The 24,849-nt window shown below is 47.6% G+C and overlaps 1 protein-coding gene and 1 long non-coding RNA gene across 2 annotated transcripts in view; one reads left to right on the forward strand and one right to left on the reverse strand.

The window, feature by feature from the left end:
- LOC144785670 (uncharacterized) overlaps positions 1 to 1,389 on the forward strand; it is a 34,954-nt gene extending 33,565 nt beyond the window's left edge. The window contains exon 3 of the long non-coding RNA XR_013602013.1: positions 1,110 to 1,389. This is a non-coding gene — a long non-coding RNA (uncharacterized LOC144785670). The remainder of the gene's footprint in view (positions 1 to 1,109) is intronic.
- Positions 1 to 24,849, reverse strand: part of BTD (biotinidase) — a 179,671-nt gene that overhangs the window by 145,442 nt on the left and 9,380 nt on the right. The window lies entirely within an intron of this gene.

The following is a 24,849-nucleotide window of genomic DNA, read 5'->3' on the forward strand; positions in this document are numbered from 1 at the left end:
TAGGTGCATGGGATTGTGAATCACGAGTGCCAATTTGAAGTGAATTCTGTCAATAAGGGGCGTGGAGAGTGTAATATTTCAATGATCGGATGATCGGTGTAACATAGTCTGACATCTTGGTGCTTTGGACAAGTTAGTTGCGTCTAAGACAGCTATGACGGCTTTGTTTGGGGAGCCCTAACAGAAAAGTACTGCCTCTATTGACAGATGATATGACCAATGCATGTAAAGTGGAGTGGAAGTCTTCTGATGGGATGCAGGGTTAAAGTTTTCTGAGACTAGGGCTCTGGAATGTAGCTCTTTAATCTATTTTGGAGATGGGTGGAGTCTCAGTATATTTTGGTTGACAGTGAATACAAGGGATTTTGCTGTGGGGACCATAGAGGGAGGGATGCCTAGGTCCGATAGCTTGCTGTCTTTTTCCCGAACGGGGCTGGAGGCCCCCTAAAAAAGCTACTTTTTAATGCAGACTGTCCTCAATTATAGTTATGGGAAGGCCTACTTCTGCATTGTAAGCAGGGGTCTATTTCCAGCATATATTGTCAGAGGCTACACCTACTCCCTTTCTTGCTTCTGGTGATGCTCGAACAAACACACGCCAGATTCTCCCATTCACACACAGCAGAAAAACCACCTTTACCTACTATGTTCCTTCAGTTTTTCTCATAGGGTGGAACCCTCTTTCTGAAGGAGTTCCCTATATGCACAACCAACCCATTTACAACTCTTGTGCTCTGGGCACCTACTACCTGGGCAGAACTGGGTTACGACTGGAGCGACACAACTGGAGTGTCATAACTCTGATGTACACAGTCACTGCAGGGAGTTTCCAGGGCTGGTTTGAAAGAGATAGCGATGGAATCTAGCAGAGCTCGGAAAGAAAATGTAAATAATTGAATACTAAAATGGTACAAATTTAAAATAAAATGAAAACACAGGAGTAGAAAAGGTATGTTCTCCGCCATAGTTCATGTGTGTAGACTAGTTATACCACCACCACTTCTCTTTAGTAACTTTGTGCACATTTTGTTAGTGAGCCAATCTGCATGGTGTGGAGTGACCAACAAATGAACACACTGTGTTTATTGCTGTCTTTTTTGGTCTCCTAGTTCTTCAAATTCATGAAATCCTACATCATGGGTAGAGGGATGCATGCTGTGGCAGCAGGCTGGAAGGAGAAGGTCGCGAATAACCTAAGAAGGTCCAACTCTGCCTCCGACAGCTTTCAGCGAGACACCAGCCGGCCCTTCCGTTTTTAGGAGGCGAAAGTCACATATGGCCTTTGGGGGACAGATGCATCATCCATGAACCTTTGTTCTTTGCTGATTTGCCGGAGCTTGGTCAAATTTGAACATTCCAAGATAAATAAATGCTGAATTTGGTTATGTGGTGCACCTGTACTGTGGTAATTTGAGCTGCTTCCTGTTGTCTAATTGATGTACCATTATGTCAGTTCTGAATACATGAAGTCACTCCATTTGGTCTAAAGTTCAGAACAGTAGCCAGAGTGACCCTTCGAGGTGGAAAACTGGCAAAGTTCTCGAAGACAGTGAGGTGTACCACCAGAGATGTAACCGACACTATATCACAACAAAGGTGCACTCTAAAGCAGAGGAAGAGTGCAAGAACAGCAGGTCCCAAACCCTCCATCTAGCTGGGGTCACTGGGTGGCATGGCCTGCAGCAGACTGAGCTCTGCATTTTCCACAGTACTCAAGACTGTAGAGTCCTTCCAAGGCTGTGAGCAGAGCAGCTTCCACAGCCTTGGTGGTAAACATCCATGCGGTTTGAATGCATATGTGCTCTCTAATGCAGAGCGAGCAGACTAGCTTAGACAGGCCCTAGGTGAGGAAACCTGGGCTCCATCACTGTGGTGCGTGCTCAACTGGGAAAGAGGCATGGACTGTAACAGCATGGACTCCCACTGCAGCACAATGCGAACATGCTGGCTTTCACAGATGAGTCGGGAATGAGCAATGTTGGAATTAAGCAGTGCCCCGGCATTCACGCCCTCTGTGGCAGCTCCTATTCAGACCAGTTGTTACATTCCGAGTTAGGCCCATGTAGCGAAGCAGCTTATTTATGACATTGTCCTATTTTTTCAGCAGTAACTTTTTGCACATATTTGCATGCATGACAATGTTGGCTTAGTTTCCCTGAAACTAAACTTGTTTACACATCTAGCTTCGCACATTATCGCAATGATCTGATCATCATGTATAATGTCTCTTTTCACACTGTGTTCAAATGTCAGCTCTATCCTCATCCACGTGGCGACAGGGCTATCTACATATCCATGACATCCCTAATCTATACGCAAATCGCTGGGCTGCCTTCTATTATAAAAGATGAGCACCCCGAGATTAGCAGAGGAGGCACACCAGCTGACACCAGAGGTCCGTGCATGCAGAGAATTCACCACGCAGCGGTCTGACATCTTGTGAGGGGTGTCCAGTTTGTGACCAAGACGGGGTCTTTTATTCTTTCCCACCAGGTAACAGGGTTGGACCGTCCCTGGGGGGATTCTTGGATCTACGCCTACACACAATCTAAATACACTTAGAGTAGGGTTCACATGGAATGGAATGGAATGGAAGAGGATTTATAAAGCGCGTGGCTACCCGTGGGCATCCCAGCGCTAAGAGTAGAGATTCCAGCAGGGATAGCGATGTTAGAGAACATAATAGGAGTACTTACGATTACTGCCTCATTATATATGCCTATTTAACAACAAGGGGTGGTGATGGACAGAGTTTCTGAATTAAGCAGAATACTCTCACCCAGTCAAGAGATCAGGGCTAGATCCAACACCGTTTTTTAGCTCACTGCACCATCCCAGTTCAGAACCTGGCTATATGCAAATTAGTCTGTTCCTGTCCCAGTGCATGATGGGAACAGAGCAAACCAAACTACCAAGCCAATTCTTACACTGGGAAGGAAACAAGTTTCCGGGGACCGGTTTCTGCCATTTCAGGCATCGTCGGCCCGGCTTGCTTGAATCCTGATGGTGCAAGAGCAAGGGACTCACATCTGACTATACCCTTCCACGCTTAGGGTGGACAAAATATTTAACAACAAGGGGTGGTGATGGACAGAGTTTCTGAATTAAGCAGAATACTCTCACCCAGTCAAGAGATCAGGGCTAGATCCAACACCGTTTTTTAGCTCACTGCACCATCCCAGTTCAGAACCTGGCTATATGCAAATTAGTCTGTTCCTGTCCCAGTGCATGATGGGAACAGGGCAAACCAAACTACCAAGCCAATTCTTACACTGGGAAGGAAACAAGCTTCCGGGGACCGGTTTCTGCCATTTCAGGCGTCGTCGGCCCGGCTTGCTTGAATCCTGATGGTGCAATGAGCAAGGGACTCACATCTGAGTATACCCTTCCACGCTTAGGGTGGACAAAATATTTAACAACAAGGGGTGGTGATGGACAGAGTTTCTGAATTAAGCAGAATACTCTCACCCAGTCAAGAGATCAGGGCTAGATCCAACACAGTTTTTTAGCTCACTGCACCATCCCAGTTCAGAACCTGGCTATATGCAAATTAGTCTGTTCCTGTCCCAGTGCATGATGGGAACAGGGCAAACCAAACTACCAAGCCAATTCTTACACTGGGAAGGAAACAAGCTTCCGGGGACCGGTTTCTGCCATTTCAGGCGTCGTCGGCCCGGCTTGCTTGAATCCTGATGGTGCAATGAGCAAGGGACTCACATCTGAGTATACCCTTCCACGCTTAAGGTGGACAAAATATTTAACAACAAGGGGTGGTGATGGACAGAGTTTCTGAATTAAGCAGAATACTCTCACCCAGTCAAGAGATCAGGGCTAGATCCAACACCGTTTTTTAGCTCACTGCACCATCCCAGTTCAGAACCTGGCTATATGCAAATTAGTCTGTTCCTGTCCCAGTGCATGATGGGAACAGGGCAAACCAAACTACCAATCCAATTCTTACACTGGGAAGGAAACAAGCTTCCGGGGACCGGTTTCTGCCATTTCAGGCGTCGTCGGCCCGGCTTGCTTGAATCCTGATGGTGCAATGAGCAAGGGACTCACATCTGAGTATACCCTTCCACGCTTAGGGTGGACAAAATATTTAACAACAAGGGGTGGTGATGGACAGAGTTTCTGAATTAAGCAGAATACTCTCACCCAGTCAAGAGATCAGGGCTAGATCCAACACCGTTTTTTAGCTCACTGCACCATCCCAGTTCAGAACCTGGCTATATGCAAATTAGTCTGTTCCTGTCCCAGTGCATGATGGGAACAGGGCATACCAAACTACCAAGCCAATTCTTACACTGGGAAGGAAACAAGCTTCCGGGGACCGGTTTCTGCCATTTCAGGCGTCGTCGGCCCAGCTTGCTTGAATCCTGATGGTGCAATGAGCAAGGGACTCACATCTGAGTATACCCTTCCACGCCATGATGCACTGGGCCAGGGACAGACTAATTTGCATATAGCCAGGTTCTGAGCTGGGATGGGGCAGTGAGCTAAATAACGGTGATGGATCAAGCCCTGATCTTTGGACTGGGTAAGAGTGGTCTGCTTAATTCAGACACTCTGTTCATCACCACCCCCTTTTCTGATTCGTTTTTGGCCACTATAGGTGTGGCAGGGTATACTCAGACATGAGTCCCTTGCTCACTGCTCCATCAGGATTCAAGCAAGCCGGGCCGACGAGGCTGAAATGCCAGAAACCGGTCCCCGGTAGCTTGTCTCCTTTCTGGTGAAGAATTGGCTTGGTAGTTTGGTCTGCCCTGTTCCCATGATGCACTGGGCCAGGGACAGACTAATTTGCATATAGCCAGGTTCTGAGCTGGGATGGGGCAGTGAGCTAAATAACGGTGATGGATCAAGCCCTGATCTTTGGACTGGGTAAGAGTGGTCTGCTTAATTCAGACACTCTGTTCATCACCACCCCCTTTTCTGAATCGTTTTTGGCCACTATAGGTGTGGCAGGGTATACTCAGACATGAGTCCCTTGCTCACTGCTCCATCAGGATTCAAGCAAGCCGGGCCGACGAGGCTGAAATGCCAGAAACCGGTCCCCGGTAGCTTGTCTCCTTTCTGGTGAAGAAGTGGCTTGGTAGTTTGGTCTGCCATGTTCCCATGATGCACTGGGCCAGGGACAGACTAATTTGCATATAGCCAGGTTCTGAGCTGGGATGGGGCAGTGAGCTAAATAACGGTGATGGATCAAGCCCTGATCTTTGGACTGGGTAAGAGTGGTCTGCTTAATTCAGACACTCTGTTCATCACCACCCCCTTTTCTGAATCGTTTTTGGCCACTATAGGTGTGGCAGGGTATACTCAGACATGAGTCCCTTGCTCACTGCTCCATCAGGATTCAAGCAAGCCGGGCCGACGAGGCTGAAATGCCAGAAACCGGTCCCCGGTAGCTTGTCTCCTTTCTGGTGAAGAAGTGGCTTGGTAGTTTGGTCTGCCATGTTCCCATGATGCACTGGGCCAGGGACAGACTAATTTGCATATAGCCAGGTTCTGAGCTGGGATGGGGCAGTGAGCTAAATAACGGTGATGGATCAAGCCCTGATCTTTGGACTGGGTAAGAGTGGTCTGCTTAATTCAGACACTCTGTTCATCACCACCCCCTTTTCTGAATCATTATATATGCCAGCATACATACATTGTTTTAGCACCATGGTAGAACTATATCTACTATTCACACTTTTGGTGCTTGTATTCTGCTTCTGTCTATCAATCGTTGCAGCACATGTATTCTGTACAAGAATAACGTTGGTTCAATAAATGTATTGAAAACATCCCACTGTGTATTCTCTGTATACTACTCTGAGAATAAGTAAGCACAAGTGACTGAGGGAAAGGTTCTGTAGTGTTGCCACGATCCCTGAGGGTTCAGGGTTGTCATTTTCAGTGATTCCCAGAAACCATTCGCTCACTGGAGGGTTAGGGGGGCTTACGGTGGCACTGAGCGCTAGCTGGTCTATAGGCCAATATATCCTGTGGGGGTGCCCCTAGTTTATGTTGTCCAAACAATAGGCAGATCCCACAAATTCGTAGGAATAACACAACATGGCAACACCAACCTTAGTTGGGTTCTTATTTAACGGTCAATCTGAGTAGTTCAGTTGTGCTTTCTCCGAGACCCCTACTCTCATTTAAACTGGAGACGTCCGAAGTGGGAAGGGAAATAAATCTGCCTCAGCTGAGTAGGTATACCCTATGTATTGGCTGTAACATAGTCAAGCTTGGAGGATTAGAAGTTCCCACATTGTGAATACCATATCTCTATAAAAATGTTAACTAAATACTACTTCTCTGACAATGACTGAGCAAAGTGAGGATGTGGAAGATCAGGTAGGGCTTTAAATATTACAGAATATTGCGGACAGGCAGTCACTAAGAAACGTTTACAACATGGCCTTCCGGCAATGGGTGGAGATGTTACCTTCATGGCTTAGGTACACGAATCATTCAGAACAGAGGTATTCTACCCTTAGGTTAAATTCCTGCCTGCAGATGCACGTATACTGTTGTTTCACACTTACATTGAAGATGAACAACCTGAGGATATTTTCCACAAGTGGACATAGAAACCCCCATTCACTTACCAAAAGCATTATAATTGGTTTAAAGGCGCCCTACCCCAACATGAGACTCGGTCCGCTCAGCAGAGAAGGAGCGACCTGGCCGTTCTTAGCTTTATATACACCACAATCAGACACTGCAGCTTTATCAGAAGCAGGAATGCGTACACTCTACGGAGATTTTGTAAACATTTACAGGAATCTTACTCAATACATAATGAAAACAAGGACCGTCCAACTTGCTCAGGCTGCACAATCTCAACTGGCTACTACAGGTATTAGCCACCAAAGACTGAACACCGTTAGGGAAAACAAGCCAGAAGCAAATCCTGATCTGGAGAGCACAGAAAACAACACAGCTTGAAGTAGTCCCCCCCACCCTCCCGGGGCCCGCAGGAAAAACACAGAATACTAACAATTTGCTTGCCAATGGGGATGGCTCGCCCAATAGAAGATTGTGTCACTTGGGGTACAATCTTCCCTGCCGTTTATACCAGAACACATGAAACCCTTTAAATTATTTAATTTAAATATTCAGTTATACGAGACATACTGAAACAAATACAAAATGAGTAGAGGGCCCAGCCTGCCCTAGATCTGGGGATGTAATTGATGGGCAGTTTTGCCCAGGATTCTGCCAACATGTTAGGCCACATAAAAGGGGAGGCAGCAGCGGTGGCTTTACGCCCACGCCTGAGGGACTTCACTCCAACACAACAGGAGCGAGAATTGCAAAAGATTATTGAAGAAACATATGCTTCACTAGGTAGAGATAATCTGGGAGCCAGGCCTGGGAAACAGAATGTTAAGAGCAATTCTGAAAAGAATAACTTCAAGCAAGCAGCCGATTCTTCAAAGAAAAAATGGGAGAATAAACAAAATAAAAACACTGTCACGGTGTGGGTCTCCTCAACAGGAACACACAGAAAGAAACTGTGACAATATTAGGAAACCTGACAGGTATCAATATACTGATAAGCGTTCCTCCCATTCTATTCAGGAGTCATCTGAAAAACGTTTTGTGTGAGACTGACGGTCAGAACACAGATCTGAAGAGCGAGTCAGGCTGAAAAGGGAGACACATCGCACTTCAGACTACATTATTAAACAGGAAGATAAACAAAAGACTTCTGAACCTCAAATTTAAAAAGAAGAAGGTAGCTGGGATCAAAGTTAGAAAAGCCCAGGCTACTGAGGACTCTGCTTCTGAACGGGGAATTGGCGGTGACAATGCTAGACAGCGCGGCAGAAGTCACAATCGCTTGCTGGAACCTGATGGATTATCTGGCGGCAGTAGCACTGAGGGAGCATATCACGGTGGTAACACCTGATTCAAGGGTAAGTGTCCCACATGGTTTATAGGAAATAACACTGCAAATGGAGGAGGACATACCCAGGGAAGTAAAGGGTCTCTTTTGGGAGAACCTTACATATGGCTATGACATTTTTTAGGGCACAAAGAATGGCCACCTGATTTTATAGCGGATTGCCAAATGGGGTAAGAATTTATTTTACCTGCTTTCTCCAACCTCGTACCAGAATCAGTTAAAAATTCATACGCGCAGGAGTAGGCATTAGCACTAGCTTCTGTACTTTAAAGCAATCATGTTGGGTGGGATGATGCGTCACATCTTCACAAAATCCCATTAAAATTGTTTCTTCAACCAATGAGATAATACCCAACAAAGCATGAAGCAAAGAAACAAGTTAGGGAGATCCTAGATCAACTTGAGAACCAGGGTGTGATTAAGAATTGTACCTCACCCATGAAAAATCTGTTGTTTCTGGTAATGAAACCCAATAATTCATATTGTCTAGTTTTAGATTACAGAAATTTAAAGGCCTCCACAAATACATTTGCAGTGCAAATGCACAAAGTGCCGCACTGATGAATAACATTGTGTGGAAAAAATATAAGACAACACTAGACATCTCAAATGGATTTTTCTGCCACAATATAGCACCTGCGAGCAGATATTTGACAGCATTCTCATCGCTAGGTTCTCACCGCCAATTTTTTTGATTACCCTAGGGGTATAAGAATAGCCCCGAGTTGGTTTCAGCCAGGGTAACAGAGTTACTTACAAATTTTGCTAAGGAGGCATTGTCTTGTGTAGATGACATCTATCTGATGGACAGTCAATTAATAGAATACTTGGCTAGAGTGAACCACATAATTCTTGGGTTTGCTCAGCTGGATTACAAATTCAACTTAAAAAAATCTAAAATTGCCCTCCTTAGTGTCCTATTCTTAGGGTACGAGTTGTCAAGTGAAGGAATAAGCCTGGTGACACAGTTTTTAGAAAAATGTACACTGCTCTAACCTCCAACGACTCTGAAGAGACTACAATCTATTAGGATTTTGGAATTTTGGCAGGGCATACATTTCGGAATATGCACAAAGAGTGAAACCTTTCTACAACTTAATCAGAGCTGATTTTTTTAGTACATCATTGGACACAGGAACATACAGATATTCTGTGTTCCGTACAAGCTGACAGGATTGCTTCTAAACATTTACATTCTTGTGTTAACACAACTAAGCTGGAGATCCGCGTAGTCGCTGGACCAGCTTCAATGAAGGCAATACAGTCCCTATAGCATATACATGACATTTGTACACGAACGCTGAAATGCGTTTTGCGCCAACTGAGAACATACAGCGGTACAGACTGCTGTAGTAAGAGAGAGCAGTGGAGCAGGGAACATGCATAATTGTTGTGACCCCGGTACCAACCTAGAGGCCGTTACAAATGCAAGCATCCCAAATCCTAAAGCATTACATCCACGATGGATTCAATGGGCTAACCTCTCACTGCAATAGATGTAGATTACAGATTTGACTCTACATTACAAACACAAGCATTTCTGCAGTATGAACAAGAATATCCTTGACCAAATTAAATTATGCCTTTAGACCGATATGACTGCATCATTTATACCGATGGTTCAGCCCAGCTGGCCGTAGGAAGGAAACAGCAATATTATGTGGCATGCGCAATTGTAAAAAGATGCATGCATGACAGAAGGAATCATCCTGGGAAGACACACATCCAGCCCTAGGGGACGGTATAGACCAGCTGGCCGAACAAAAAGCTCTGATAAAGGCAATTCAAAATACGGATCGTGAATTCCCCACACTAATTGCGTATGATTCATTTTACTGTGCCCAGTCCTATAACGATTTACATTATTGAGCCGAGAATGGATTTAGAGACTCCTAAGGTTGCACTGTAAAGCACAAGATGCTTTGGGAACAGGTGGCAAAGCTGAAAGAAGGCCGGCCACGGGCTCATGTTATTCATACATTGTGTCAGCAACGTGGAGGCATTCACGTTGAAAGGAATTTGAAGGCAGCAGTTCGTACTGCTGCAGTTGCTGCAATAACTAATTTAAATACGAGGATAGACTGTATACCTCAGGTGGCAGTTAAAGCCACGATCAACAAAACAGCCCTGCCAAAAGGCTTTCCACTGAAGAACTCCTACAAGTTAGAAGCACAACACATTCCATACGCTCAAATTCCAGGAGTGGGGGATAGAGTTATACCAAACATTGATCGATAAAAGACTGATTCTAGCTATACATGAGGGTCTGTGTTTTGCTAACGCAGGGATTACTGCTACTGTTTCATTACTGAAGCACCGCTATTGGTGGCCAGGTCTATCAAAACAGACCAAGCACTTGGTTCTTAAATGCGAAATCTAACAGCAGACGAAAGACTCCACCGTAAAACGTCCAGTACAGACACCTCTAATGATCTCAGACAAGCCCCAGGCTTGTGTTTACTTGGACCACGTTGGCCCCTTACAATCAGATGGCGCTTTACAAGTACATCTTGGTGGCAATGGATTCACGCTCCAGAGTCCTGTGGGTTTGGCCACAGTGCTCGGCTGCCGCTCAATCTGTTATAAAGGCTTTGCGTGTCTTTATCGGGACATACGCAATTGGCACACTGCATTCTGACCAGGGTCCGGCGTTTAGCTCTTGGGCTTACAAAGAAGCCATGGGATGTTTGGGTGTGGTGTTGCGATACTCCTCCCTGTACCATACTGAGGGAAATTGGGTCACTGAGAGGAAGAACAGTGACATAAAGCATTCCTTAACAGCTATGGTACTAGGTTTGAGTGGCAGTTGGTTCAATCAACAATATGTGGTCCAGATGGTACTTAACAACATGGCAAGAAAATCCCTAGGAGATCGTACACCTTATGAACTCCTGTTTGGTGTGAGAATGTGGGTACCAGACCTCAACAGAGTCATCACAGTGGCTGAAACACCCTTTAATATCAATGAACGTTTGGCTGTTTTACAGGAACTCAATGAATTAATGGCCTTATAAAGTAAAGTCCAAGTAAAACGCACTGCCAATGAAGAAGTGAAGGTAGTTTCAACAAGGCTTGCCTGCATCCTGAAGATTGGGGACCTGGTCACAGTTAAGATAGTGGACAAAAAAGGAATTTGGGCTATCATAATGAGAGCCTGTACCTATCCTGGCTGCCGACTTCATACACCCCTTGCCGGTCACTGAGACAAAATGTTTGTATTAATTGATCTGATCAAACCACACTATGTGGCTGTTGGAATTAGGTAGCCTGGCCTAGGGCAAGACTAACATAACAGAGGCACAGTGTAAAGGTTGCAGACCACCCAAAAGTAACTCCACGCAATAACACTCAAAAGGAAAACTCTACACCAAAATTATGTGAAAATACGTGCTGTTTTATAAAAATAATATACTCTTTGGTTTCAAATTATACAGTGTGACACATCTTAGTTCTTCTCAGAAATAACAATTATACCTTTGATGTGGAGAAGTAAATACACTCTTCTTGCTGTGGAAAAATTACAGTTCAAAACATTTAGCTGTCATAAGTTCAGAAGTGCTCGCTGTTTGGAATTGAAATTATCTCATTAGGGTTACACTAAACAGTGTCACTTTGCATTAGTAATCAATAACATCGCTTTAACCTGCCAAATCACTGGCTTTACCTCTATCACAGTATTAAGAACTCTCTCCCCTTTATCTCCACCTTAATACAGCGTTAGAATACACCTTCAGAGTGGAATGCAGGAATTTTACCAATTTACTATCTTTACACAACAACTGCCATGAAGTTCTGGAGGGAGTTTCCCCTTTAGCAAGTAATGTCAGTGCTCTTCTGACAGTAATTTATGTTCCTCTCTGTTTTCTAGCGTAATGGCTACTCTTAGACCTGTTCCAATGAGGTTGGGAATAGGAAACTACCTTCCCCCTTCACCTATTCTGACACAGCTTAAGCTAAAGACGTCAGAGTATAGGGGCATCACGCTAGACGCTGGGATTTGGGATTTAATACGTTATCAAAGAGGACTCAGCTCTGTTCCTCCTCACCCCCACGGCTCCTTACTGTTTCTTTACGTCTTTTGTCCTGCCCCAGTCCACAGGGGTCGGGGCTAACAGCCAGTTCCGCCGAAGAGAAACACCAGCCAACCTCTTCACCTCAGCGCCGGAGTGGGGAGGAGCACTGACGGCGGCCCTTCGCCCTTCCTCTCACCGTCTGAGGCGGACGCTGGTCAAGCTGACAGCAGATCGGCTGTGGCGCTAGATTTCCGCTCCTCGGGGAATGCAGGACGCTCCTCCGCCCCAGCCCTGACCAGACCGGGTCCGCTGAAGACAACCGGAGACGCGTTGCTCCTGGGGAATTCCTCGCGTCTCTCGGATGCTGGGCTCTACTGCGCAGATGCGGGGAAACCAGTGGCACAGACTACACCGCCCCCTTCCGCCGGGAGGTACACGCTTCTGCTCCTGCGCAGGGGATCAGCGTCTCCTCATCAATTCCGCCGCGCGGCTTGAACAGCAAGCTGCGCCACTCTTCCGCGGACTGCTCTCCTTCACGCCCCCTCGCGCCCTCCAGACAGAGACGCCTCGGCCTCACAAGCTGTAAAACCACACCGGGCACTGCTCTTCTAATCCGGGTAGGCTAGAACTTCGGCAGGAAGGCGGGGAGCTAGTCAATAACCCCAAGAGGGAACGAAGGGTTGAAGGTGGGACACAGCCGTCTGGGGAAAGGTCCAAAGTCCCTGGTTACTTGACTGGACCAGATCGGTTTCAGGCCAATGGTAGGGTTCGGTCAGCAGCACAAGGGGGAACGTCCTCTGAAAGATGCTGTCAGTTAATGAAACCAACTAGCCTCTCCTAGCGCGTCCTCCTCCGCACACTGCAGCCTCTCTCCTTTCACACTGGACTACACAAAATGGCCTCCTGCCCCCTGCCCTTTTATAGCCTAGCCTCACAGAGTCCAGTAGGGTCCAGAAGGTTCTGGAAGTCCTAATGTTAGCCTATGGGGCTGACTATGGGGTGGCAGTTGGTGACAGTTAGGGCCCTCCATTTTGTGACAACATGAGGTTTCCTGACAACACAGGCCTCTGGGCCTGAGGTAAAAGATTACAAGGGAGGAAAGAACACCTATCCCCCTGGTCAGCACCTAAAAAGTTAGTAGACAAAAAAAAGATTACCAAGGGTATGAGGGGCAAAAAGGGGACAAAATAAATAAAAATTAGGAGGGACATTGCCAAAAAGCCAGACAGGTCTAACACGCGTCCCCCCCAGCTGAAAGTGGGGAGAACTACCCAACCCCTTGGGAGTCCTCATCACTAAGGCGGAAATACCTGGAGAGACCGTCTGCATTGGCGTGGTCCACTCCAGGCCGATGTTCCACCCGAAAGTCCATTCCCTGTAGGGAGATGGACCACCTCAACAACTTGGGATTTTCCCCCTTCATCTGCATCAGCCAACGAAGGGGTCGGTGGTCAGTCTGAACCAGAAAGTGCGAGCCAAAGAGGTATGGCCGCAGCTTCTTCAGAGCCCACACCACCGCAAAAGCTTCCCTCTCAATGGCACTCCACTTCTGTTCCCGGGGAAGCAGTCTCCTGGATAAGAAGACTACAGGTTGATCCAGGCCCTCTTCATTGAGTTGCGATAACACTGCCCCAATGCCATGTTCGGATGCATCTGTTTGCACAATAAACTCCTTGGAGAAATTGGGAGCCTTCAGGACCGGTGCTTCGCACATTGCCTGCTTCAACTTTTCAAAGGCTCGCTGACAAGCCTTTGTCCAAACTACCCGTCGAGGTTGTTTCCTAGAGGTGAGCTCTGTGAGGGGCGCTACAATAGTGCCATACCCCTTCACAAAGCGACGGTAGTAACCTGTGAGGCCCAGGAAAGCTCGGACCTCAGTCTGTGTCTTGGGGGGTTCCCAGGCCATGATTGCCTCAATCTTCGCCTGTAGGGGTTGCACGGACCCCCTACCCACCAAGTGTCCGAGGTACACAACCGACCCCTGCCCAATCTGGCATTTGCTGGCTTTGATGGTCAATCCAGCCTGTTTCAGCGCCTGGAGAACTGCTTGCAAATGTTGCAAGTGGTCCTCCCAACTGCTACTGAAGACAGCAATGTCATCCAGGTAAGCAGCCGAGAAACCCTCCATTCCAGAGAGGACCTGGTTCACCAGTCGCTGAAATGTGGCAGGGGCGTTCTTGAGACCAAAGGGCATCACACAGAACTGGAAGTGTCCCTCGGGCGTGGAAAAGGCTGACCTTTCCCTTGCTCCATCTGTCAAGGAGATCTGCCAGTACCCTGAGGTGAGGTCAAAGGTACTGAGGTATTGGGCAGCTCCTAGCCGGTCAATTAACTCATCCGCCCTGGGGATTGGATGAGCATCAGTTTTGGTAACTGAGTTCAGTCCTCGGTAATCCACACAGAACCTCAGTTCTGGTGTGGTGCCCGGTGGGGCGGCTTTTGGGACTAGCACCACCGGACTGGACCAAGGGCTGCTGGACGGTTCTATCACTCCTAGCTCTAACATCTTGGCAACTTCGCCATGGATGCTAGCCTTCACCTTGTCCGACAGCCTATAGGTCTTGGATTTCACTGGGGGGCTGTCTCCTGTGTCCACATCATGGGTACACAGGTGGGTTCTTCCTGGGACAAGGGAAAACAGTGAAGAGTACTGCCCCAATACCTGTCGGCAGTCCTCTCGTTGCTCAGGAGTGAGAGACGGGGAGAGAATCACTCCCTCCACCGACCCATCCTTCTCTTGACATGAAAAGAGGTCTGGGAGAGGTTCGCTTTCTGCTTCCTCATCACCATCAGTCACCAACATCAGGATGACCTCTGGCCTCTCATGGTGGGGCTTGAGGCGATTGGCATGCAGCACCCGTAGGGGCTGCCGCGGGGTCTTAAGATCCACCAAGTAAGTGGCCTTACCCTTTTTCTCCAACACCTCAAATGGGCCTGTCCAACGATCCTGAAGAGCACTTAGCTCCCCAGGTTCCATCACCCAGACTTTCTGGCCAGGCTCCAACTCCACCGGGTGAGCATTCTGATCATACCATTCCTTCATGACTGCCTGACTGGCCTCCAAGTTGTCAGCAGCCTGCTTCCACAACTTGGCCATCTGGCTTCTGAAGGCCAACATGTAGCTCACCACATCCTGGGGAGGTTTTCTGGGAGACTTCTCCCATCCTTCCTTCACCAGGCTGAGAGGCCCACGCACCGGGTGCCCATACAACAATTCGAACGGGCTGAAGCCCACTCCTTTCTGAGGCACCTCCCTGTAGGAAAACAGTAAGCAAGGTAGGAGGACGTCCCACTTCCTCCGTAAACTCTCTGGCAGACTTCTTATCATGCCCTTCAGGGTCTTATTGAACCTCTCAACCAGTCCATTGGACTGGGGGTGATAGGGAGTGGTGAACCGGTAGGTCACCCCACACTCTTTCCACATGGTCCGCATGTAAGCAGACAGGAAGTTAGTCCCCCTGTCGGACACAACCTCCTTTGGGAATCCTACCCTAGTAAAGATTCCCATCAGGGCCCTAGCCACCACAGGTGCAGTAACAGTCCTCAGAGGGATGGCCTCTGGGTACCGTGTGGCATGATCCACCAGAACCAGGATGAACCTGTGACCAGCTGTGGTTGGTGGATCCAATGGCCCTACAATGTCGATGCCCACCCTCTCAAAGGGGGTGCTAACGACGGGGAGTGGTTCCAGGGGAGCCTTTAGCTTCACCCCTGTTTTCCCACTGGCCTGGCAGGTTACACATGTCCTACAGTATGTGTCGGACGCCACTTTCATTCGAGGCCAGTAAAAGTGGAGGACAAGCCGTGCAAAGGTCTTGTCCTGGCCTAAGTGTCCTGCCAGTGGTATCGCATGAGCCAATTCCAGCAGAAAGGCTCGGTACTGCTGCGGGACCACCAAGGCCCTTGATGAGCCAGGTAGAGGTACCTTGGGTTCACTGTAGAGGAGTCCATCCTCCCAGTAAAGATGGTAGTGTCCCGTAACATCACCTGCTGCCTGGGCTTCGGCCTGACGCCTCAGTCCCTCAAGGGTAGGGCACTCCCTCTGCCCCCTACAGAAGTCCTCTCTGGTAGGACCTCCCTCCACATGCCATTCAGCAGGGATGGGCAAATCCTCCAGAGAGTCTACTTCCCCCTCCACGGACTCCTGGCCTACCACTGCAGGTGGCCGATCTGTCTCATGGGGCGTGGAAGCCGGAGCAGGCTGTCCCTGTCTCCGTTTCTGACCCTTTTTAGCAGCGGGTTGGGCCATTGTTCCAGGCTCCAACCCAGGCGAACTCCCTCTCCGGGCAGTCGCAGACCTTGTGCTGACACAGGCCCAGTTAGGTGTACCCAGCATCGCAGAATGCGTCCGGTATTCCACCTCTCTCCAAGTGTTGTGTTCCATGTCATTCCCCAACAGACAATCGACTGGCACGGCAGGGCTTACGGCAACTCGAAGTGAACCTGCAACCCCCTCCCACTCAAAGGGAACCTCAGCCACTGGATAGTGGCCCATTCTGCCGTCAGCCATCGCGGCGGGGTGGAGTACATTAGGAACAACCTGCTCTGGGGACACCAGCTGACTTCTCACCATAGTCATGCTGGCTCCTGTATCCCTCAGAGCCTCCCCTCTCTGGCCATTGATGGTAACCCATTGCCCATACTTTGTAGTATTTGGGGGCACCTGGATCTTTGGCACCATCTCCCGCTCTCCCAGGGACACTAAGGTGACACCCGCCCACTCACCCCCCTTATCTAAGGGCAACTCCTCCCCGAGCGCTACACTAGCTACTCCCGGTGACTTTCCTCCGGTGGGAGGGGGTGGTCTCTTTGGGCATCTGACATCTCCCTTATAATGTCCAACGCCACCGCATTCAAAACAGTGGGGAACCCTGGGCTGCTGGCTTTGGCCAGGATAAGGGTTCCGGGGCGGGTTTGCCCTAGGGGTGAAACCTGCTCCCTTCCCTTGGAAGTTATTTTGGGGACCTTTAGAGAACTCTTTCTTTTTCTCCCCCCCCTCCTTCTTCTGGGGGGCGCCCTGTCCGGCTTTTTGAGATTCCCCTCCAGTCCCCTTGGAGGACACCCGAGTACTTGTCCAGATGTCCGCCTCCTCTGCAAGCTTCCGGGGATTGGTCAGCTTGCTGTCTACCAGGTGTTGGCGCAGCTCGGGAAAACATTTCTCGAGGAGGTGTTCTTTCAAAAATAGATTGTACAGCCCCTCATAATCCTTTACCTCACTGCCCTTGACCCAACCCTCTAAGGCCTTTCTGGCATAATCAAGGAAGTCCACCCAGTTCTGAGTGCCCATCTTGTGACTCCCCCTAAACTTCTGTCGGTACCTCTCTGGGGTGAGCCCGAACTTCCTCAATAACGCCAACTTCATGGTGGGGTAGTTTGTCTGTTCCTCTGGATCCAGGGCCAGCAAGGTGTCCCGACCAGCAGGAGGCATGTACTTGTACAAACTACCCCCCCAGTGCTTCTCCTGCACTCCATGAACCTTCAAAGAAACCTCATAAGCGGCCAGCCACTTAGCTACATCATCCCCCTGACTGAAGCTCGCTATCAGGTCCTTTGGGATATAGGGTTTGGTCTCCCTGGCTGACTCTTTTGGTTCGCTGCCACCATTCCTAACAGGAGAGGACCCCCGTCGCAGACTTTGGAGCTCCAGTTCCTTCAGTCTAAACTCGTGGACCATCCTCCTCTCCTCTTTCTCCTGCTCCAACTTAGCCAACTCCCACTTTAGCTGTCTTTTCTCTCTCCTATCGGTGAGCTCGGCTTCTGTTAGGCTTCTCCCAGAGATGCTACTGCCCTTACTGGAATAGGACATTGGTTTGGTGAGTAAGTTTTCCCCCTCATCGCGGAATAACTCTTCTACCTCCCCCACCATGTCCTGGTCAACCTCTTCATCCTCCTCCTTTGTCTCTTGGTGTGCCTCCACCCAGGCCCTAAGGCTAGTCTGGAGCTCCCCCTTCCTGGCACCCTGTTTGAAAAAGACCCCCATTTGTTGGCAGAACATTCTCAATTGGGGCACGGAATAGACTTCCAGGTTTTCCACTGCAAACTCCATTGTGAGTCTGGCAAACCTGGATACACACCAGAAATTTCAGAGGGGTAAGGGTAACCTAAAACCAACTCCACCCACCACCAGGAATAAATTTAGAAAAAACAAAAGGACTAATTGGGAGGGCCGCAAGGAGAAAACTCCTGGTGTAGGTTAGGTGTATTACGTCAAATTACTAGTAAGTAGCTGCAACCAAGTCCGCAATCCCACCGCTAGGCACCAATATGTTGGAATTAGGTAGCCTGGCCTAGGGCAAGACTAACATAACAGAGGCACAGTGTAAAGGTTGCAGACCACCCAAAAGTAACTCCACGCAATAACACTCAAAAGGAAAACTCTACACCAAAATTATGTGAAAATACGTGCTGTTTTATAAAAATAATATACTCTTTGGTTTCAAATTATACAGTGTGACACATCTTAGTTCTTCTCAGAAATAACAATTATACCTTTGATGTGGAGAAGTAAATACACTCTTCTTGCTGTGGAAAAATTACAGTTCAAAACATTTAGCTGTCATAAGTTCAGAAGTGCTCGCTGTTTGGAATTGAAATTATCTCATTAGGGTTACACTAAACAGTGTCACTTTGCATTAGTAATCAATAACATCGCTTTAACCTGCCAAATCACTGGCTTTACCTCTATCACAGTATTAAGAACTCTCTCCCCTTTATCTCCACCTTAATACAGCGTTAGAATACACCTTCAGAGTGGAATGCAGGAATTTTACCAATTTACTATCTTTACACAACAACTGCCATGAAGTTCTGGAGGGAGTTTCCCCTTTAGCAAGTAATGTCAGTGCTCTTCTGACAGTAATTTATGTTCCTCTCTGTTTTCTAGCGTAATGGCTACTCTTAGACCTGTTCCAATGAGGTTGGGAATAGGAAACTACCTTCCCCCTTCACCTATTCTGACACAGCTTAAGCTAAAGACGTCAGAGTATAGGGGCATCACGCTAGACGCTGGGATTTGGGATTTAATACGTTATCAAAGAGGACTCAGCTCTGTTCCTCCTCACCCCCACGGCTCCTTACTGTTTCTTTACGTCTTTTGTCCTGCCCCAGTCCACAGGGGTCGGGGCTAACAGCCAGTTCCGCCGAAGAGAAACACCAGCCAACCTCTTCACCTCAGCGCCGGAGTGGGGAGGAGCACTGACGGCGGCCCTTCGCCCTTCCTCTCACCGTCTGAGGCGGACGCTGGTCAAGCTGACAGCAGATCGGCTGTGGCGCTAGATTTCCGCTCCTCGGGGAATGCAGGACGCTCCTCCGCCCCAGCCCTGACCAGACCGGGTCCGCTGAAGACAACCGGAGACGCGTTGCTCCTGGGGAATTCCTCGCGTCTCTCGGATGCTGGGCTCTACTGCGCAGATGCGGGGAAACCAGTGGCACAGACTACACCGCCCCCTTCCGCCGGGAGGTACACGCTTCTGCTCCTGCGCAGGGGATCAGCGTCTCCTCATCAATTCCGCCGCGCGGCTTGAACAGCAAGCTGCGCCACTCTTCCGCGGACTGCTCTCCTTCACGCCCCCTCGCGCCCTCCAGACAGAGACGCCTCGGCCTCACAAGCTGTAAAACCACACCGGGCACTGCTCTTCTAATCCGGGTAGGCTAGAACTTCGGCAGGAAGGCGGGGAGCTAGTCAATAACCCCAAGAGGGAACGAAGGGTTGAAGGTGGGACACAGCCGTCTGGGGAAAGGTCCAAAGTCCCTGGTTACTTGACTGGACCAGATCGGTTTCAGGCCAATGGTAGGGTTCGGTCAGCAGCACAAGGGGGAACGTCCTCTGAAAGATGCTGTCAGTTAATGAAACCAACTAGCCTCTCCTAGCGCGTCCTCCTCCGCACACTGCAGCCTCTCTCCTTTCACACTGGACTACACAAAATGGCCTCCTGCCCCCTGCCCTTTTATAGCCTAGCCTCACAGAGTCCAGTAGGGTCCAGAAGGTTCTGGAAGTCCTAATGTTAGCCTATGGGGCTGACTATGGGGTGGCAGTTGGTGACAGTTAGGGCCCTCCATTTTGTGACAACATGAGGTTTCCTGACAACACAGGCCTCTGGGCCTGAGGTAAAAGATTACAAGGGAGGAAAGAACACCTATCCCCCTGGTCAGCACCTAAAAAGTTAGTAGACAAAAAAAAGATTACCAAGGGTATGAGGGGCAAAAAGGGGACAAAATAAATAAAAATTAGGAGGGACATTGCCAAAAAGCCAGACAGGTCTAACAGTGGCTGATTCTCAACAGTAGGCCACGTGTTCTCCTGGGTAGCCACTGCAATCCTCTCGCTACTGTACAGGAAGTTCAGATAGAAGCTTTAATAATGACTGAGGCCTCCACTCTGCAAAGAGAAGCTGTAAACAACAATGAAATGTTACTTCTCCTTGTTGAAACAACTGCAACTGTACAATCAAAAAGTACAGAAATATCCATTTGAAAAATTGACAACGTCTATGTAAACATGCCACAGATGGAGTCATTTACCAGTTCCACAAAACCTGCTGAGCTGCCAAGAATACACCAGATGGCGTCTGGCTACTTCATGCATTATGACGATTTCTCATTGGATTCCAGTGAACCTCATTTGCCAACATCACTTCTCCCTTTCAAGCTACGAATATATGCTCCCTATCATTGGTTGAAAAAGATTTACTTTGTTGTTCCTTGGATACATCTTTGGATTACAATTGGATTACTTTTCATGGTACTTTGGATTGGTTTGGTAACTGTCTATTTCCTAATTCTGAATGGATTTCTCCCAGAATGCTCTGCAGTACAACTTGTGAACTTAGTTCTTAAACCACATGCATCATTGCACGGTGAATTGAGGGACCAGTCCTAGTGAACATTACAGCAGTTCCAGATTCTGAAGGAATTGTATGGGACAGGGTATCGTATAATGTGTATAGGCTTATAGTCCTCCTGAACGTTTGCAAATTCCTTATTTGTTTAGAATTTCTTTAAATGACATCATCACCGCCAGTACTTTCTCTGATGATTGGGACATTGGAACTGGGCATAATTTGCTTGCAGAACTTGAGCAATCAGCAGCATTTTCCTATGATGAATTGTATGATGGTACAAGTAATTATGGAAAGTCAAAAGAAAATCCCTGGAGAGACTACTTCACTATTTTACTCACTTTACTACCTCCTGGTTATATCCCATTCATCCAACATGCCTTATTGAAATACTCATCAAGATATAGTTTCCACACTAAAATGTAACGTTTACAATCTTTTATTTTTCATAAAACGGAAGAAAGTTATTTTCCACATATAAATTAAAATTTCAGAGAAAATTCCTGAAAGCATATACAATAAAAAAACATTAAAAACATTATAAATTGCAATACACGGTATTCAAACCAAGTGTTCGCAATATCTCATCAAATACAGGCAGAATACAATAAATACATTTGCAACAACCTATTAATCAAACAATCGCAGTACAGTTATTTGATCAAACTAAAATAAAACCAAAACCCCGTTCAATCAGTAGCTTGAATACTATTGCTACACATTAACCTGATCCAATCGCCTTTTAAAGTTTGCTTCCGGGACCTACAGTACAAACAATTCATGTGTATCTGTTGTTCCCTAGGCTCCACTTGGACTCTATATTAAAACCAGTGCGTCGACGCGTTTTGGTGTTAAAACCATGGATACGGGAACACCTTCTTCAGGACAAAACAGTTCTTTTGGGGACACCGTTTTCAAATTTTGGTATCCTTCTTTAGATTAAGTGTGAGGATTATTGTCAAAAAAGGAGAATAATATCCTTGTTGTTCAAATTAGATGGTATTCTGGTTCGACGTAGACCTTTAGAATGTTAGAGCATGCCAGGCTGTTATTCTCGTCTGGCCTATCTGCTGTTATGTGGTTCAGTTCCAGAGCATAACGGATATCTGGTCCAAGGATCTGCTTCTCATGTTTGGGCTTCTGTTTGAACGAAAGCATATAATCCTCACACTTAATCTAAAGAAGGATACCAAAATTTGAAAACGGGGACCCCAAAAGAACTGTTTTGTCCTGAAGAAGGTGTTCCCGTATCCATGGTTTTAACACCGAAACGCGTCGACGCACTGGTTTTAATATAGAGTCCAAGTAGAGCCTAGGGAACAACAGATACACATGAATTGTTGGTACTGTAGGTCCCGGCATTCCAATTCCAGTACGGTCTCCAATACCAACAGGTAGGCAGATACGAAGCGCTAGGGGAAGGTTATATCCATGAGTATTGGGAATTACTGTTTAGGTTTAGATGCAGAAATGGTGACATAGAACTTTTCCCTAGTGGGTCTGATTGTGAGGATACTTTAAGCGGTTCCTTAGTCTGCAAGGACCTTTCTCTCCAAGGGGCATGCAATGCTTCAGTGGCGAACTTGTCTTGTTATCTGAAGGGTTCTCCAGCTGCCGTGATACATCCAGTGTTCAGGCTGCTCTTGAATAAGAGCTATCTGATGCTGAATGATCATGGTTGCAGCAGGATTGAACCGGGCATCGCTTATCTTTTGATGGTTAATTCCATAGTGACTTGTTGTACACAAGTACTGTTTCCACCTGCCCACACAGTTAGGGAGGCAGCGCTATGGCCTTCTTATAAATGTTTCCAACATACAGTTTGATTCTCTGAGCAAATTGAAAGCCATGCTTTTTCGTAAGGATGCAGCTTTAACTTCGGCCACAGAGACGTTTGATCTCCACGTTGCAAGGTCCTCCTCTTAGATACAGACACTACCCCCACATTAACTTCCCACTGAATTTTGGGGAGCTGGTTCACCATCTTTAGCATGAAGTGATACCACCTTTCAAAGGAAAACCAAAGGGGAGTGTTGAACAAAGCAAGCACTCACCCTCAGTCAACTGATCCGGGTTTCATCCATCATCATTCTTTAGCTCACTCCGCCACCCCAGTTCAGACATGGCCATATGCAAATCAGTCTGACCCTGTGCCTCATGGGAACAGTCCAGCCCGAACTGCCAAGCCATGTCTTCCCTGGACCGGAAACAAGCATCCTGGGACCGGTTTGTGGCTAATCAGCCGTCATCAGCCAGGCTAGCTCGAATCCAGTGGCAAAGTGAGCAAGGGACCCTTGTCTGGGCATACCCTGCCAACTTAGGGCGAACAAAGTAAAACCAAAGGGGATGATGGACGGAGTGTTGAACAATGTAGGCACTCACTCCCAGTCAACTGATCTGGGTTTAATCCATCATCATTCTTTAGCTCACTCCGCCACATTCAAACTGGAATGGCATGGTGAGCAAAAAAATGATGGATTTAGGCCCAGATCTCTGTACTGGGGTGAATGTATGACATTGTTCTGCATTCTGTCCATCAACTGTTGTTTTTGCACTTGTCACCCCGAGTGGGATGGGTATGCTCAGACGTGAGTCCCATGCTCTCCATGCCACTGGAATCAAGCTATCCTGGCTGATGAGGGCTGAAAGCCTGAAACCGGTCCTAGGATGCTTGTTTCCAATCCAGGGAGGACCTGGCTTGACATTTCGGGCTGGACTGTTCCCATGGGGCACAGGGTCAAGACTGATTTGCATATGGCTGGTTCAAACTGGAATGGCATGGTGAGCAAAACAACGATGGATTTAGGCCCAGATATCTGCACTGGGGTGAATGTAGGACACTGTTCTGCATTCTGTCCATCAACTGTTGTTTTTGCAGGGATTTGTGGCACAGTACATACCAGAACTGGTGTACCTCTGGTTGAGTGATCCATTGTCGGTGAGCTCAGACTCAGTTTCCTGGACCTCTCTCTTGTGTTGTTTGACCCCTTGTTCTGTGATTCCTTCAGATACTGACGGAGGAGAGGTGGTTCTAGTATCTCCTGCACATCTAGGTGAGGGAACAGCCAGAACGCTGGCAATTGTTTGCATTGAAACATCACGCTTGATCGATTTTGTGGCCTTAGCATCCAGTATAAGAGTTAGGAGGTCGGCATTATGGTCGTTGTCACAGACTACACTCTCTAGTAAGATAAACACTGAACTCAGTACTTGTTGAAACAAGGATCTAGAGATTATATAAACTTGATCAGCACTGGGACGCCCTTGGGTAGCCATCGCGCTATATAAATTCTCTTTCCATTCCATTCCATTCCAGAGCTCTGTGTGATCAAATTATTGGTGTCTCTAAACCCTGAATCCAGTGACGGAGGTGCAGGAAGCTATCCCCCAATGTCTCGTTCAAGGAAAGGTTGTTGTTTGATAATCCCTCCGTCTTTACTGGCGAAATACTGAGTTCGAAAACAGTTATCCTGTTGTTCAATATGTGGATGGGGCACCTGGCAGTGTATAATAATGCAGTAATTGTTGGTTTGCTTTTGAGCTATTCAGTGTTGATGGACCAGGGTGAGGTTTAGATGCTTCTCTACGTAGACTTACCTCCCTGCACGGGAAGACATCCTTCAGGGGTGAGTAGGGGGTGGACTTATGCATGTGCTAACAGTTGTCTGAATATGATCCTTTGCGGTGTTCTTTCTTGTTTTCCGTTGCGTAGAGCTCGACTGACTAGGGCTAGGGTCACTCAGGTTGGACTACACTTTGCTGCTTTTCTTGCCACTAATTCACACAGAGTGCCTACTATTTCAAGTGTAACTCGAAAAGACAGGGGGTGCTAGGGAGGAGAAACATCCTTTACTCCGCAGTCAGAACTACAACCTGCCTTTACAACAAAGTCACTACCCCGACCTTACCTCGAGTTACTTTACCCTGCAAGTAATTACAACGACTTGCTTTAGGGGACGCGTTATTGGACTGGTGTTGGATTTTAGGGCCACCAAGGACATGAACACAATACCTCTCCCAGGCAGTAATTTAACACATGGGTATTACCTCATTCATTAAAAGAACATCAATATTGTCCCAAACCAGAATTACATAA

This window comes from Lissotriton helveticus, chromosome 10, assembly GCF_964261635.1.
Source record: "Lissotriton helveticus chromosome 10, aLisHel1.1, whole genome shotgun sequence".
NCBI lineage: Eukaryota > Metazoa > Chordata > Amphibia > Caudata > Salamandridae > Lissotriton > Lissotriton helveticus.